Genomic DNA, 14,341 nt, shown 5'->3' with positions numbered 1-14,341 from the left:
TGAAATAATAAACTAATAATTCATCTTTAAACACTTTGCATTTAGACCCTAAGTTTCTTGTATCTTTTGCTTTAATCCAAAATTTCGAACAATGAGTTCGAACAACCTATAAATAACAAAAGAACAAAATAAATATCAATTAACAAAAAATAAATGAATAACAAATGTAGTTTGGAGGGCCAAAATATATACTCCCTTCGTCTCACTTTGTTTCGCCTGTTTCCTTTTTTGGACGTCCCAAAAAATTGTCTATATCTCACAATCTATAATATTTTATATATTCAATATGGATCTTATTTGACAGATCTCAATTTATTTTATTAAACAAAGTTTTCAAAATCATAAAAAACATTATAGATTGTGAGATATAGACAATTTTTTGGGATGTTTCAAAAAGAAAACAGGCGGAACAAAGTGGGACGAAGGGAGTATATTTTAGCACTTATCGCACCCCCCAACTTACACTTTTCTAATTCTCAAGCAAAGAAAATTATAAAAGATTAATTCTAACTACGCCACTTTCGTAGGACTCATGATTGCACTTAGCCCGTGCAACAAGCCTTTTAAACTCCTAGGCGATTCCTAAAGGACGAGTGTAGTCTCGTGAGGGTTTTCAGCAGTAATCACCCACAAAACACTGTGAATCCTTTCCACATGAAATCCGAAAAACCATAAGACAGCTCAATGATACCTCAAACGAAGAACATGAAGCCATCATGAAGAGATAACGGGCATAAGCAGTTCTAGATACTATCAAGTCAGAAAAATAAGTCATGGACTTAGCGTATGTGAACAAGGGCTTCGGTCACAAGTGAAAAATAACCAAAAGTTCTCTCCAGACCGAGTCTCGACTTCAAATCTCACCATGTCATGCACTCAACAAATGAAATCACTCGAAACAATGTACATATTACTCTCAATATGTGCAGACAGAAATATGTAAATGAAAGCAAAGTATCCTGCACAAGTTGACACGAAAGGAAAACTTTATATAGTGGACACACGATCTCATGAATGGAATATCAAGTGTTGAAAACTCTCTCTATCCACCAATTCACAACCTATTGCCGCTAGGATCAAATAGGACTTCAATTCCGGTTATAATGTCAGGTAAGGGAACATATTTCAAAGCTAGATAAAATACTCAAGTGTCCGAGAATGGTTCACAACAATTCACATAGGGCAAATATAATAATGCGAGTCCCTCTAACTTCTCTTTCAACTCCACCACATCTCTCTTTCCTACCTTTCTTTCCCACATTAAGAACAAGTATTTCTCATTTCCTCAATAATTTGGTGTTTTCCTTTTTTTCTTTTTTTTTCTTTTTTCTTTTTTAATTTTTTTATGAGAAATATCACCAATCAATAAAACTCAATTCTCACTACATTTAATCTCTTTTCTGTATAATTCACCTCCACATAATTATTAAGCTTTCTCAAGACACAATTTAGATGGTGGAGCTCAACAAGAAAAAAATATCATGCGAGAGGTTCAAATGGGCTAACAAGAGATAAATATATGAAAGAAAGAAACGAACCTACTTTAAATAGCAAAAATGGCCTATAATCCTCTCCAATTGGCAACACAACCATGCAAATTCCAAACCCAAGAGATAAGTAGACAATTTAAAATATTCCCAACACTCGACGACAAAAATAATGAGATCAACAACGAATTTGCTATTTCATGACAAACAAAAGTTTATTTGACTCCACTCCAAGAAAAGGTAGGCTCTAAGCTCACATGGGCATAAGTTTCCACTAAACAAGCCATCAAAAACATTCAAGTCATAACTCACAAACAACCAAAGCCCAAATAAGCGTGAAGTGCAAATGTATTAGAAATAAATGCCATGACAAATTTTTCGCGACAAGTTAGTAAAAAGAACTACAATGCCACAATAATATTAAAAGAATGACTATCACATCTCAAACTCAATTAATCACGAGCCAATCTCAATAACCTTCAAGTCTCATGCAAAAAGTATTTCACCATTTTTTAATTAATTTTTTTTATTAACAAAATAAAGAACAAAGTGATCCCTCCCCCCAACTTAAACTATTCAATGCTCTCATTGAAAGCATGAAAAATAAAGATAGGACAGAAACGTAAAAGATAGAAGAGATATCACCTCGAAAAGCAGGGCTAAGGAGAGTAAACTATAGAGAAAGAAAGAGAGACCCCCCAACTTGGAACGAACAACCTACAAAATATTATCCTCCAAGACAACAAGAAAATAACTAAAAGAAATAAATAAGGCAAGAAATAAAATAAAATACAAAAAATCATCCACTTTCTACACTCGAAAGACACGGGTACTACTTTTATCTCTGGCCAAAAACTGTGGTTCCCTATTTGTTGGAAGGACAGTATGCATAGGATTCAACGATATCTTGAGAAGTGGTGTCATCATCTAATAGGCTGTTACTCCCTCTGGGGCTGCCAGATTCCTTATCCACCACTCCATTTGTGAAGCAATCTCTACAGAGTTTGGATATTAAAGTCAGATGGTTCAGACAGAATTTTCGCTACTAACTACGTGCTTGCCGTCAGACCCAACCTCCTAAGTACTACATACATAGCTTCGACCAAGTGGCTATACCAAACCATTATGCTAATTTATTTTTTTTCAATTTCCTCTTCTTCTTTTTTTTTTTTGAATTTTTATTGCTTAACAAGAAATAAAAGAATAAGTATACAAAGATTGTGCCCAAAACCCAAGTCAATGATGGGTACTTCTATTGCTAGGAGGCCGCGTCCACTTCTCAATGAAGAGAGTGGTACGCAAAAGCTACCCGTCAGAACTTAAGACAATGGGGCGGCCAGCGGCTTAAGAACTGGGTCCCAAGCGGCGTCATAGTTTTTTTTGTTCTATCAGTGTTAGTGTTTTTTTTTTTTTTTTTTGTGCAAATGGGGTGCGAGTCTGTGTTTGTTAGAAGAAGTGGCAATAGTGTGGCTCATTCTATTGCGAAGAGGGGTATTGGCGGGGTAGGTGATGGATGCTTGTTAGCGTTTGTTAATTGTGTAACAGATGATCATCAATAAAAATTTTATCATTTCGAAAAAAAGAAAAAGAGAAAAACAAGAAATCGTGCGTACAGACTAATTGGAATTCAAATAAAGAGAAAAACAAGAAATATATTGAATCCAAATGTGTACGTGCTTCTAGAGTAACCCACTAATAAATCGAACAAGGTAACGCCAGGCTACTAGTATTATTGTTCCAAAAAATTAAAAACCCATGAAAAAAAATGAGGAAATAAAAAACACATGTACTTCAAAGTTATTGTTTATCCTCTTTTTGCATGTTCCGAATTAAATGTCCAAACCCAAAATCAATGGATGAGCTTATGTAATTTTCCAACTCAATTGCTCAAATTTAGTTTCCCTAAAAAGTTGAAAAATTAAAATTGAACAAACAAATCGAGACGGGACGGACAAAGGAAGTATGTTGAATTTCAGGTCGATGTTATGGTAGGCTTCAAAGCACGCCGCAATTGCAAAGACGACGGAGACATACAATGCGGTCAAAGCATGCAGCAACGAATCTACAAGGCAATGCCTTGAAGAAATCGCGACTTAAAAAAAAAAACTTGGACGGATGGATCGCAACCATCGATACACCAATGAAATGAAGGCGGCAAACAAGGCTACTCCGGTGCGTACCACAAGAACAACAACTACTTTCACTCTCCATCGGTGCGGTATAGGTTCAAGTAACCGCGCGAAGTTTTTACAAAAGCATCAGGCAATACCGCAATAATTGATCATGTCTTTGAGTCCTTTCTTTGCGTTTGCTCATGGGCCCGAATCGTTTTCTTCGAACAGTTCACTTACGCTACCTTCCCATTGGAGTTCCGATGATACGCGGAATAAGTGGGAGGATCACTGCATATATACAAGTTGCAACCTGCATGCACGTGAAAGGAGATAAAAGAATAAAGGTTAGATTTTGGTGGATGTCGAGTTCTATATAGCTACAATTTAAGGTACTTTGAAAATCTACCTCTTGCAGTTTTCAGATGTAAACTGTGAATTGTTGGAGAACTTGGAGTAGGGTACTTGCAGTGGTGGAGAGAATTATTGTGCCAGAGACTGACTCCAGATAATAAACACAAACCAACAATCACAAAGATGAGAATGTCTTATTTACGAAAGTGCTGTAAACAGCCTGTTGTGTTTACAGCACCAACAAATCTCAGCTGTCTATTTGCACAATCAATAGTTGATATTCGTTTTCAATTATGACTGGTCACAATTAACTCTTTCTCGGAAAAGCTTCATCAACGTTTTGACCGTCCAAGTGTTTTGGACGGTCACGATTGAGTGTTGTAAACATTTGTTTACAACACCGCCGTAAAGAAGATTTCTCCACAAAGATTTACGTGGTTTGGTAATTGACTAGGTCTAGGGCCTGAGGATTTCAATATGTGGAGAAAGGAATACAATTCAATTCGTGACTCTCAATTCTCGACTATCTATTCTCTCTCTCTATCCCTGCCTACCTAGACTCACAATTAATAAGCTCAGTGTTTATGAGGGAGGATTGAGAAAGTTGATCAGATCAGGTCCGCAAGTGGATGTTCAAATCTCTGACCTTTGAAACCAAGCACAATCACCATGTATGTACTGTTCCAAACTCAGCTTGACAATTCAAAGCATTTCTCTTGGATTTGCAGATTTGTGTTGGATCATAAATATGAATATGGAGTTGATAATGCCAAAACCATTTTTGTTCCTGCTAAAATCCTTTTTGTTCCTGCCAAAACTCAGTCATTGCATGACTTAATTGTCCTCCACTAAACCATTTACTTTATGAAAATGCCCCTTCAAATCCAGAGAATTATTTTATCCTTCCAAAATAGTTTCTTGCACCCATTAGAAACTATACGCAGAGCTATTTTATACACAATAGTTCTTTATTTGAGTTCCCCCAAGTTTATTACTAGTATTCTACTGTTTATTGCAACCTTAGGGTTTGGACTTTTAGGGTTTGAACACCCACCATCACCTACCTATTGGGTATTTCCAAGTTTTATTAGTATTTCATTCCCGTCAACACCCACCATCCAAATGTCAATGTGGTGAAGAGTCTTGGCAGTGAGTGATTTGCTTTGATTTTTTTTGTTGTCAATGCGGTAATTTGTACAACGACAACTATGTATATTTCAACTCTCCATCGATAACATCATTAGTTAATGCCACGTTCTCTGTTCTTCTGTAAGGATGACTCTCAATTTATAGAATTAACATTATTACTCTTCTATTGTATTTTGGAACTTTAAGGGTTCGAATAAATGTAAAGTCTTTTTTTCTTTAACTTTCATAATGTAGATTTGATGAGTGAAGACTAGAGTATGCATAATGGAGTTTTTGTGCGAAGACCGGAGTATTATCATTTGTTATTCGCAACTTTAGAACTTTTTGGAATTGATGTTTAATTCTTGATGATGATGTGAACATGGCTCTTCAAAAATTTGCTCGTGTTTGTTAGATGGGTTGCTCATGAATTGATAAAATATGTAACTGGAAAACATTGAAGTTTAATTTTTGTTTGTTTCTCTTCTAAAATTAGTTCTAGTTTTGCTCGTGAATTGCATTTTTGCTTGAAAAAGTGGAACCGGAAAACGCCACTTATGGGATTTTTAGGGGTATTTTCGTAAAGTTAGTGATGTAGTAAAGGACAATTAAGTCATGCAATGAATGAGTTTTTGCGGGAACAAAAAGGGTTTTGGCAGGAACAAAAGTGGTTTTGGCATTATCATTTCCCTATGAATAAGTTCTTGGTCTAATATATTTTGGAATCCCAAGTCAAGCTCAAATATAGAAGATATTTTTGGAGGAGTCTTAATATCTAACTTCTAGAAGATCCAGAAGCTCCTTGTCAAAATATCAAGATTTTTTAGAGCACAAGTATAAATCTAAAATTCTCTATAAGAAATATCTATAAAATTCTCTATAAGAAATATCTTTAAATTAGAATCATCCATAAAGTAGTATAAATAGGGGAGAGTTCTACCAAGCCGAAAATATTTGCATTCTATTGTTATGACTTGTTGGACAAGATTTTGTTGGAGGTGATGTAACGACCCGGATTTTCAACCCTATTTTTTTTAATAGTAATAGTATTAATATTGTTAGGTCTTAAATTTTTTTACATTATATATATATATATATATATATATATATATATATATATATATATATATATTCATACATGCATTTTCTTTCTCCTGCACACATACATGCATGAACCCTTTTTTTTTTCCCTTCTGCCACCCCACTCTCTCTAACGACCCGGATTTTTAACCTTATTTTTTTAATAATAATAGTATTAATATTATTAGGTCTTAAATTTTTTTTACATAATATATATATTATTAGGTCTTAAATTTTTTTTACATAATATATATATATATATATATATATATACATACATTTTTTTTTCTCCTACACACATACATGCATGACCTTCTTTTTTCCTTCTGCCACCCCACTCTCTCTCCCATACCTCCTGTCTCTCCCTCTCCTGCAATGTCTCCCTCTCTCTCCCTCCCACAACTCCATATCTCTCCATGCAAAAACTCCTTCCATTTCTTCCCCTCCAAGAAAAACTAAGTTCTTTCCACATTGCCTAAAAACCAAAAAATCCTTCATCACCAAGCAAAATCCGAAATTCAATTCGTTTATATCCATTCATTGCTTCCTTTCTAGCCTTAAAAACAGTTCCAATTCGTCCATGCCTAGTTCCATGAATCCAACTCCATTAAATTTGATCATATCCTACCCCACCAAAATTCACCTATAAATACCCACTCCATTGACCCTCGAGCACACCACAATATTTCCCACACTCCATCGACCAGAGAAGAAGAGAAAAATAGAGGAAAACGAAGCTCCAATCTATGGAGTTTTAGAGAGAGAAAGAAAGAAAGAGAAAAGTGAGTTTTGTATCTACGCCCAACTGAAACCCAATTCAACCATACAAATCACCTCCTACACCCCTAGGCATCACCAAACAATATTCAATTCGGTCCCAAGGTTCCTTCATATCCAAAACCGTAGTCATCTTCCCCAAAATTCAAGTTTCGGTTTGTGAATCGATTCGATCCAATCGAGGTATTATAATCATATCCAACTCTTCTCTAAGTATATTAAAGTATTTTTAAGCTTAACTCTATGCCCCAAATGGACCCATGCATCAAAACCATCGCAAAACAACAAAAAAAAAACGATTCTGCTCCCAACCTTACGGCCACAACCTTCGTACCGCAAGGTTTGACTCGGTCATACCTTGTGGCTGGGGCTCCCACCGCAAACTTGGTTCATTTTTATTAAAAATCGTTCGAAACCATTTTGCGACCTTCCAAACAACATTTTTGACACTCGAACTAGTTTTCCTAGACTTCTCACATTTCAAAGATGATATCTTGTTAATTTTAAATTTTTTATTTAATTATCTATTTATTATTTATTTTACAAAGTTTTCAAACGAAAAATCTTTGTGACCTCATAATTCATGTCATTAATGCCCGAATAATTTTTTTTAGACTCTTTACATTCCTAAGATAAGACTTTGTTAATCTCAACATATGTTATTTATTAGATTATTTATTATCTATTTATTTTACTTTCAGCAACTTTCATTAATATCTTTATTTTTAAATATTTCCGCGACCCTTCGGGTCCAACTTTTGATACTCGAACATGTTGCATAGGACCGTAGGACTCGTTTTAAGGTCATGCTACTTCATTTAATATTATTATCTATTTTTTTGTATTTATTATGATTATTAATCTATTTAATTCTTAAATAAAACTAGTATAACCCCGGACTTAACTATTTTTTTTGACCAAAATGATTAATTTCCTTCTTAATAATTTGATAAAAGTTTCTTGCTTTATTAATAACATCTTGGTCATACAAGACTAAGGGCAACGGCCCATTCATAAAAAGTTATGTGATTGCATTGCTTGTTATTGTTTTAATTACTATTTTGATTAATTGTATATTGTTCCAATACTTGATTTGAATGCTAGATTGGACCCTAGAGACATGGGGTGGTATGCGAATAGATTTCATCTAGACGATACTAAGTTAATGAAAAAATGGTAAAGTTTGGAGTTATGAGATTGAGGATTTGAATTGGACCATTGTAGTGGTGAGAGTTACCAGTTGGGCCCTATATTGAAATGGGTTATCTGCGGGGCCCGGTGATGTTATTATGGCAACTCTAACGTATGGTACTCCATGGGAAGTTCCAAACAATAATCGTGCCCTTGCCAAACAAGCAAGGGGGGATTGTCCCATGACACGATCATGATTAGCGTTGTGGCGACTCTAACATATGTTACGCCATGAGAAGTTCCAAAGGGTAATCGTGCCCTTGCAGGGCCAGCAAGGGGGGATTGTCTCATGACACGGTCATAGTTAGTGTCTAAAGTATGATGATGACCCTAACGTATGGTACGCCATGGAAAGTTCTGAAGGGTAATCATGCCCCCTGCTATGGTTTTAAACGAATTCATACTAAGTACATAACTTAGGTGTACTCATTTAGGACCCTGTGTGCAGGACAAGTAAGGGGGGGATTTTCCATGACACGGTCATAGTTAGTGGATATGGGAGGAAAGGATCTTGTGAAGAAGATCTTAGATTTCACTTAGGTTAATAGATAGTAACAAACTAGTTTATGTGTAAAATCTTTGCTTGACTTCTTCGATTCAATATTATCTTGTTATCTGCTAGCTGTAAAGTAGGAGGGGTAGTTGGGTTAGATTATTCTACTGGGTGATTTATCACTCACGGATATGTTTGTATCCTGGCAAATCGGTTGTTTCGGCGATCAATTTGCCAGCGACTGCAGGATTCAATGATGGAGCGGCTTTGAGATAGGAGGAAAATCGGGAGTGGAGATCGAGTATGCTTGGAATCTGTATCAAGATTAGAGTCGCTCTGGAGTTATTTCAATAAAATTGTATTATTTTTAATGCCTCCGAAATTATTTAAAAAATCGGGGTGTTACAGGTGAGTAGAGTGATGTTGGGGATATTGGAGTGTCTGTTGTCAATATTGGAGAAGAACACGTTAGTTTTGATGATAACGAGGATGAGATGGCAAATGTTGGACTGTGAGCAAAGTTGATGGAGAAATAAAAGAGGTGAGGAAAAAGTTAGAAGGAGCTAAAAAATGCTATCTAAGTATGTTTTGGCCGATTCATTTTCGCTGAATGCTCTTGAAGATATTCTTCTGGAAGACCTTCCATTACAGGAACCTGTTGAGATCAGTGTCTTTAAAAAGTTATATGTGAAGATCGAAGTTCAATACCAAATGGGGTTTTGACCACACACATCTACTGAATTCTGATTGTATATTCCAAAAGATGCTTCATCGAGGTCTGGGAATAGATTGTGTTGTTTTGGAGGAAAGTGGAGGAAAATTTTACCTTAGGCTGTTAAAGCAGAAAATCAGAGTACTTATGTAAGTATTTTTTATTTAAAAAATGAATATGATGAAATTTCTTTTTCTAACTCGCTCTCACCCTTTTTTGTTGTGGTCAGGTTGACCTCGTCACAAGGATTGGACGAGATGATAAAACTAGGGTCTAAACTTCGACTCCTCATCCAAAAGAAGGAGCAGTTGGTGGAGCCTTCCAAGTGAGGCATTTCATTTCGATGATGAATAAATGTTGTTCATGTAGAAATTGACAAAAGCAAAAACATCAAGAACGTGAACAACATTTATTCATCATCGAAATGAAATGCCTCACTTAGAATGCTCCACCAACTTCTCTTTCTTTTGGATGAGGAGTCGAAGTTTAGACCCCTAGTTTTATCATCTCGTCCAATCTTTGTGACGAGGTCAACCTAACCACAACAAAAAAGGGTGAGTGCGAGTTAGAAAAAAAAAATTCATCATATTCACTTTTTAAATAAAAAATACTTACATAAGTACTCTGATTTTTTGCTTTAACAACCTAAGGTAAACTTTTCCTTCACTTTCCTCCAAAACAACACAATCTGTTCCCAGACCTCGACGAAGCATCTTTTGGAATATGCAATCAAAATGCAGCAAATGTGTGTGGTCAAAACCCCACTTGGTACTGAACTTCTTCACATATAACTTTTTAAACACACTGATCTCAACGGGCTCATACTCTAATGGAAGCTCTTCCAGAAGAATATCTTCAAGAGCATTCAACGAAAATGAATCGGCCAAAACATACTTAGATAGCATTTTTTAGCTCCTTCTAAATTTTTAAAATTTTTCCTTGCCTCTTTTATTTCTCCATCAACTTTGCTCGCAGCCTCAACATTTGCCGTCTCATCCTCGCTATCATCAAAACTTACATGTTCTTCTCCAATATTGACAGCAGATACTCCAATATCTCCAAAATCACTCTACTCACCTCCAACAAAATCTTGTCCAACATGTCATAAAACTGTAATATTGACCACTGGTTCTTCTATAGCAGGTGGTTCCATAGCTTTTGGTATTTTTCCAAAATCTCGAAGAATATGTTGTAAAGTGACAGATAGTACTTCATCAGAAACTGCAATTAATATTGACCAGCGATGTTCAACATTGTCAGTCGGCTGGCCTCCAAGGTGACCCCGGCCCCTTCTTACTGTTTAATAGTATAAGTTTTGATTACTTCTTCATTCAGATTTTAGGATAATAAAAAGTTAGATGATTAGATCGAGCACCTATAGGTATTAGATTGAGCTGATTTTTTGCGAGAACCCTTGAAAAAATATTTTACATTTAACGAATGGCTCGGATCATTTGTGTGAGAGCAGTAGTGGGCCCCACGACATATCTATGCAGAAAATCTAACCCTTTTTATTGTGTGTGTATCATTATTGGTTTGAATAACTTAGGGATGCAACAAACACTCCACTAGACAATGAGAAAAGTGATAAAAGTAACCTTAAAAAAATAAGTACTTATTTGTAATTTTCAAGCTTAAAAATAATTGACTTATTAAAATAATTTTTTATGTAATATGCATTTTGTTTTATAAATCTTTCTACCGTAACATCTCACTAGCTACAGTAGAAATACCACCTGTTACAGAAGAAATACCACTACCACCTCCAGAAGAAGTACCACCTGCTATAGAAGAACGCAGAAGTGTTGTTTTTGGAGGTCAGCAGAGTGATGATAGTGATGAGGAAACTGACAACGTCGAAGTCATGACGAAATCTTTGCACGAGAAAAAGTTACAAAAAACTAAAAAACGTGTGTGTGTATAAGATTGCTTTGGCGGATTCGTTGTCCCTAAATGCTGTTGAAGATCTTCTTCTAGAAGAGCTCCGAGCAGAATATGAACCCATTGACATCAGTGCACTAAAATACTTGTATGTAAACAATCTGAGAACTAAATGGGGATATGAATGCACACCTATGCCAGAATAAGTGGGGACTGTAGTTTTAACTTTTGCATGCTTTTCATTTGATTATGTTTGAAGACTCGGGGGTTTTCGTTTCTGCATTTTTGTGTAGTGCATATTGTGATTTGCAATATTAGTGGGTTTCAATGGAATTGGTTTATGTTTGAAGACTTGGGATGATACGATGAACTTTTGTCCAAATTCTGCATTTCATTACACTAGTGCTCTGCACATGCTCAATACCTTAAACTCATTCAATTTAGAATTACAAGTTTGTTGAAGCAGGTCCGACGTAGTCTACCTTGACTCATATAATGTTTCAGATCCTCATGCTTCTGAAGTGATAATATACCCATAATAGTGTATTAATTTGTCCCACGCCCCAACTCCCCAAGTGTGCGAGCCTCTGCGAGCCTCAATACTATTGTCTTAAAGACTACTGTAGGAGAATGGAGCAATTGCTCTAGGAGCATAGAATAATCTCTGTTCAAGTAGGGTACCTGAGGAAAAACATATCATTGATGTGGGATAAGATTTGAAAGATTAAATATGCTCAACTCCTCTGATTTTGACTAGTAATGTCTTCGACTATTTTATTGAATACTCTCTTATCTCTTACTTTTGAAATTAATGTGCAGTGTATTTATCACAAATTTTAAGGGACAACAATGTGATTTACCATTTTGTTTGTTTTTTTGTTTTATGGTGGCATTTTTTCTTTGGTCTGTTTTTCTTGGGGGTAAATTCTTCTTTCGGTCCATGCATAAACGAAGTAAAGGTAATTAGCCTCATTTTTGCCAAGAGGCCTTTGATCAAACTGCATTGGGGTGCACTACTTAGGTGCTACGAGAAAGGAGGTCACGGGTAACTCCTCTTTCAATATGTTAATCTAAGTATTATATCAATACTGACTTTGGTCAATAATATATATTAGGGAAAATGACGGCCCATGACGTGTTTTAATAATTTATACCCGCCAATGACATACTAAGAACATTTGTTAATACTGAAAATGTCCTTGACGAGTATTAATTATCAAAACACGTCATTGGCCGTCATTTTCCTTATATATTAGCCCGGCTTTTCTTCCACACTCTGTAATTTTGATAACCAATACCAATGAGCTTCACGGGAAACAAAAGTTACAGGGCCCAAAAGTTTACAAAGGTACAATAGTTTTGATGGGATGTCAACTAGCCCACTTAATGCACAAAAGTTTACTGGGCCGCCACGTTATAGCCAGCCCATTTCCTTCTTCCTGCCATTGTTTGCCTTCTTTCATATTTATTGGGCCAGCAACAGGCCAGGCCAGATTATGCCTGCATACGGTCTGGCCATAGGCCCACAGTTTACGCTTATTTGAAAATGATGCGAAAGCATCTAGGGAAAATGACGTCAATGACGTGTTTTGATAATTAATATCTGTTAAAAATATTTTTTGCATTAATAAATATTCTCACCATGTCTTTAGCGGGTATTAATTATCAAAATACGTCATGGGCCGTCATTTTCCCAAGCATTCTAATCTACTTCCTCCATCTCCAAATAAATGTTCGGCGCGCAAACCTAATTCTCCAAAAAGATGCATTTGTTTCGTTAAAAAAATAATTTTTTCCTCTATGGGAATGAGTTCTACTCCCTCCGTCCTCTTTTTAAACTCCAGCATTCTATTTTGTGTTGTTGCTTAATAAATGTCCATTTTATAAAGTTAGTAGGTAAAAGTTGGTACATTTTTTATTTTGCACCTTAAAGTAGATTTTCCTTTTTGAAAAGTTAGTGAGTAAAAATGTAATGATAATGTCTCTATAGAATGTAAGTAGAGAAAATGGAGATAAAAGTTGATGTGAAATGTGTAATGATGAAGTTTTCTTAATAAGTTGAAGTTACAAAGCGGGATACTTAAAAAAGGGACGGAATGAGTATTAGATTGTGAAAAAAAATTAAATTTTTTAACGAAAAACATGCATTTTTTGTAAGGTCTAGGTTTGCGTGCCGAACACTTATTTAGAGACAGAAGAAGTAATATAGAAAGGGAGAGCAATGTTTTGGTGTGGATTCTTTTGGAGACCGGCCAACACTTTTGAATTCCATTAATTTTACTACTATCATCTAATTGCCCGTTCAAAAATAAATAATAAATAATAAATCTAATTGCCGTGTATATTAACAAAAAAAAAAAGCTTTTACGCGTATATTAATAGTGTACCCAAACTATGTTAGATTCTTGAATTCTCCACTAGTTGCACACAATTAAAAAGTATATGTGGGGATTATTTGGCCACTCATCATGAAATTAATAAAACTTCTAGAGGTGATTTTACAATTTAGAATCATGAATCTTTTTAGAAAAAATTTCTTGCCAAGTGCAATTGGGACCCAAGTGAAAATTTGAAAAGGGTAGTGGAGAACTAGCAATAGGCAATAGCTTTTGGCCTCTATGAGTGGGTTTATCTACAGCAATCAAGTAATACCAAATTGTTGCATCTTTTGCCGATTGAGATAAGCATAGATCCATTCCAGTAAATAGACCAAAAATGTATAATAATAATAACAATAATAATAATAATAATTCCACAAAATGTGAGGCTTAGAGCACATCCAACCATTTTTTTTTTCTCATTTTTCTTAAACACAAAAGGGGTTTGGCTGAGTGGATACGAGAAAGCAACTAAAGGGGCTTGCCTTGCATTCACAAAATGCCGCGAATTCGAATCTCACGAAAGCCAAACATTCCAAACATTGGAGCCGCTATAGGTTTGTCCAGTTGTTAACTTCAGGGCCACGAATTAGTTGAGTTGCACGAAAACTGACCTGAACTTTCGGTTAAAAAAAAAACCATGTTTTCTTTTTTACAATTTTGGAGAATGAACACTTTATTTCGATCTTGGCAAATGAAGAATCAAGTTCGAGTCTTTATGTATGGAGGCACATCCAAACCATGAAGAC

Source organism: Rhododendron vialii, chromosome 5a (genome assembly GCF_030253575.1).
Source record: "Rhododendron vialii isolate Sample 1 chromosome 5a, ASM3025357v1".
NCBI classification, from domain to species: Eukaryota; Viridiplantae; Streptophyta; class Magnoliopsida; order Ericales; family Ericaceae; genus Rhododendron; species Rhododendron vialii.
The sequence above is the reverse complement of the archived record's forward strand: the minus strand, read 5'-3'. Positions refer to the sequence as shown.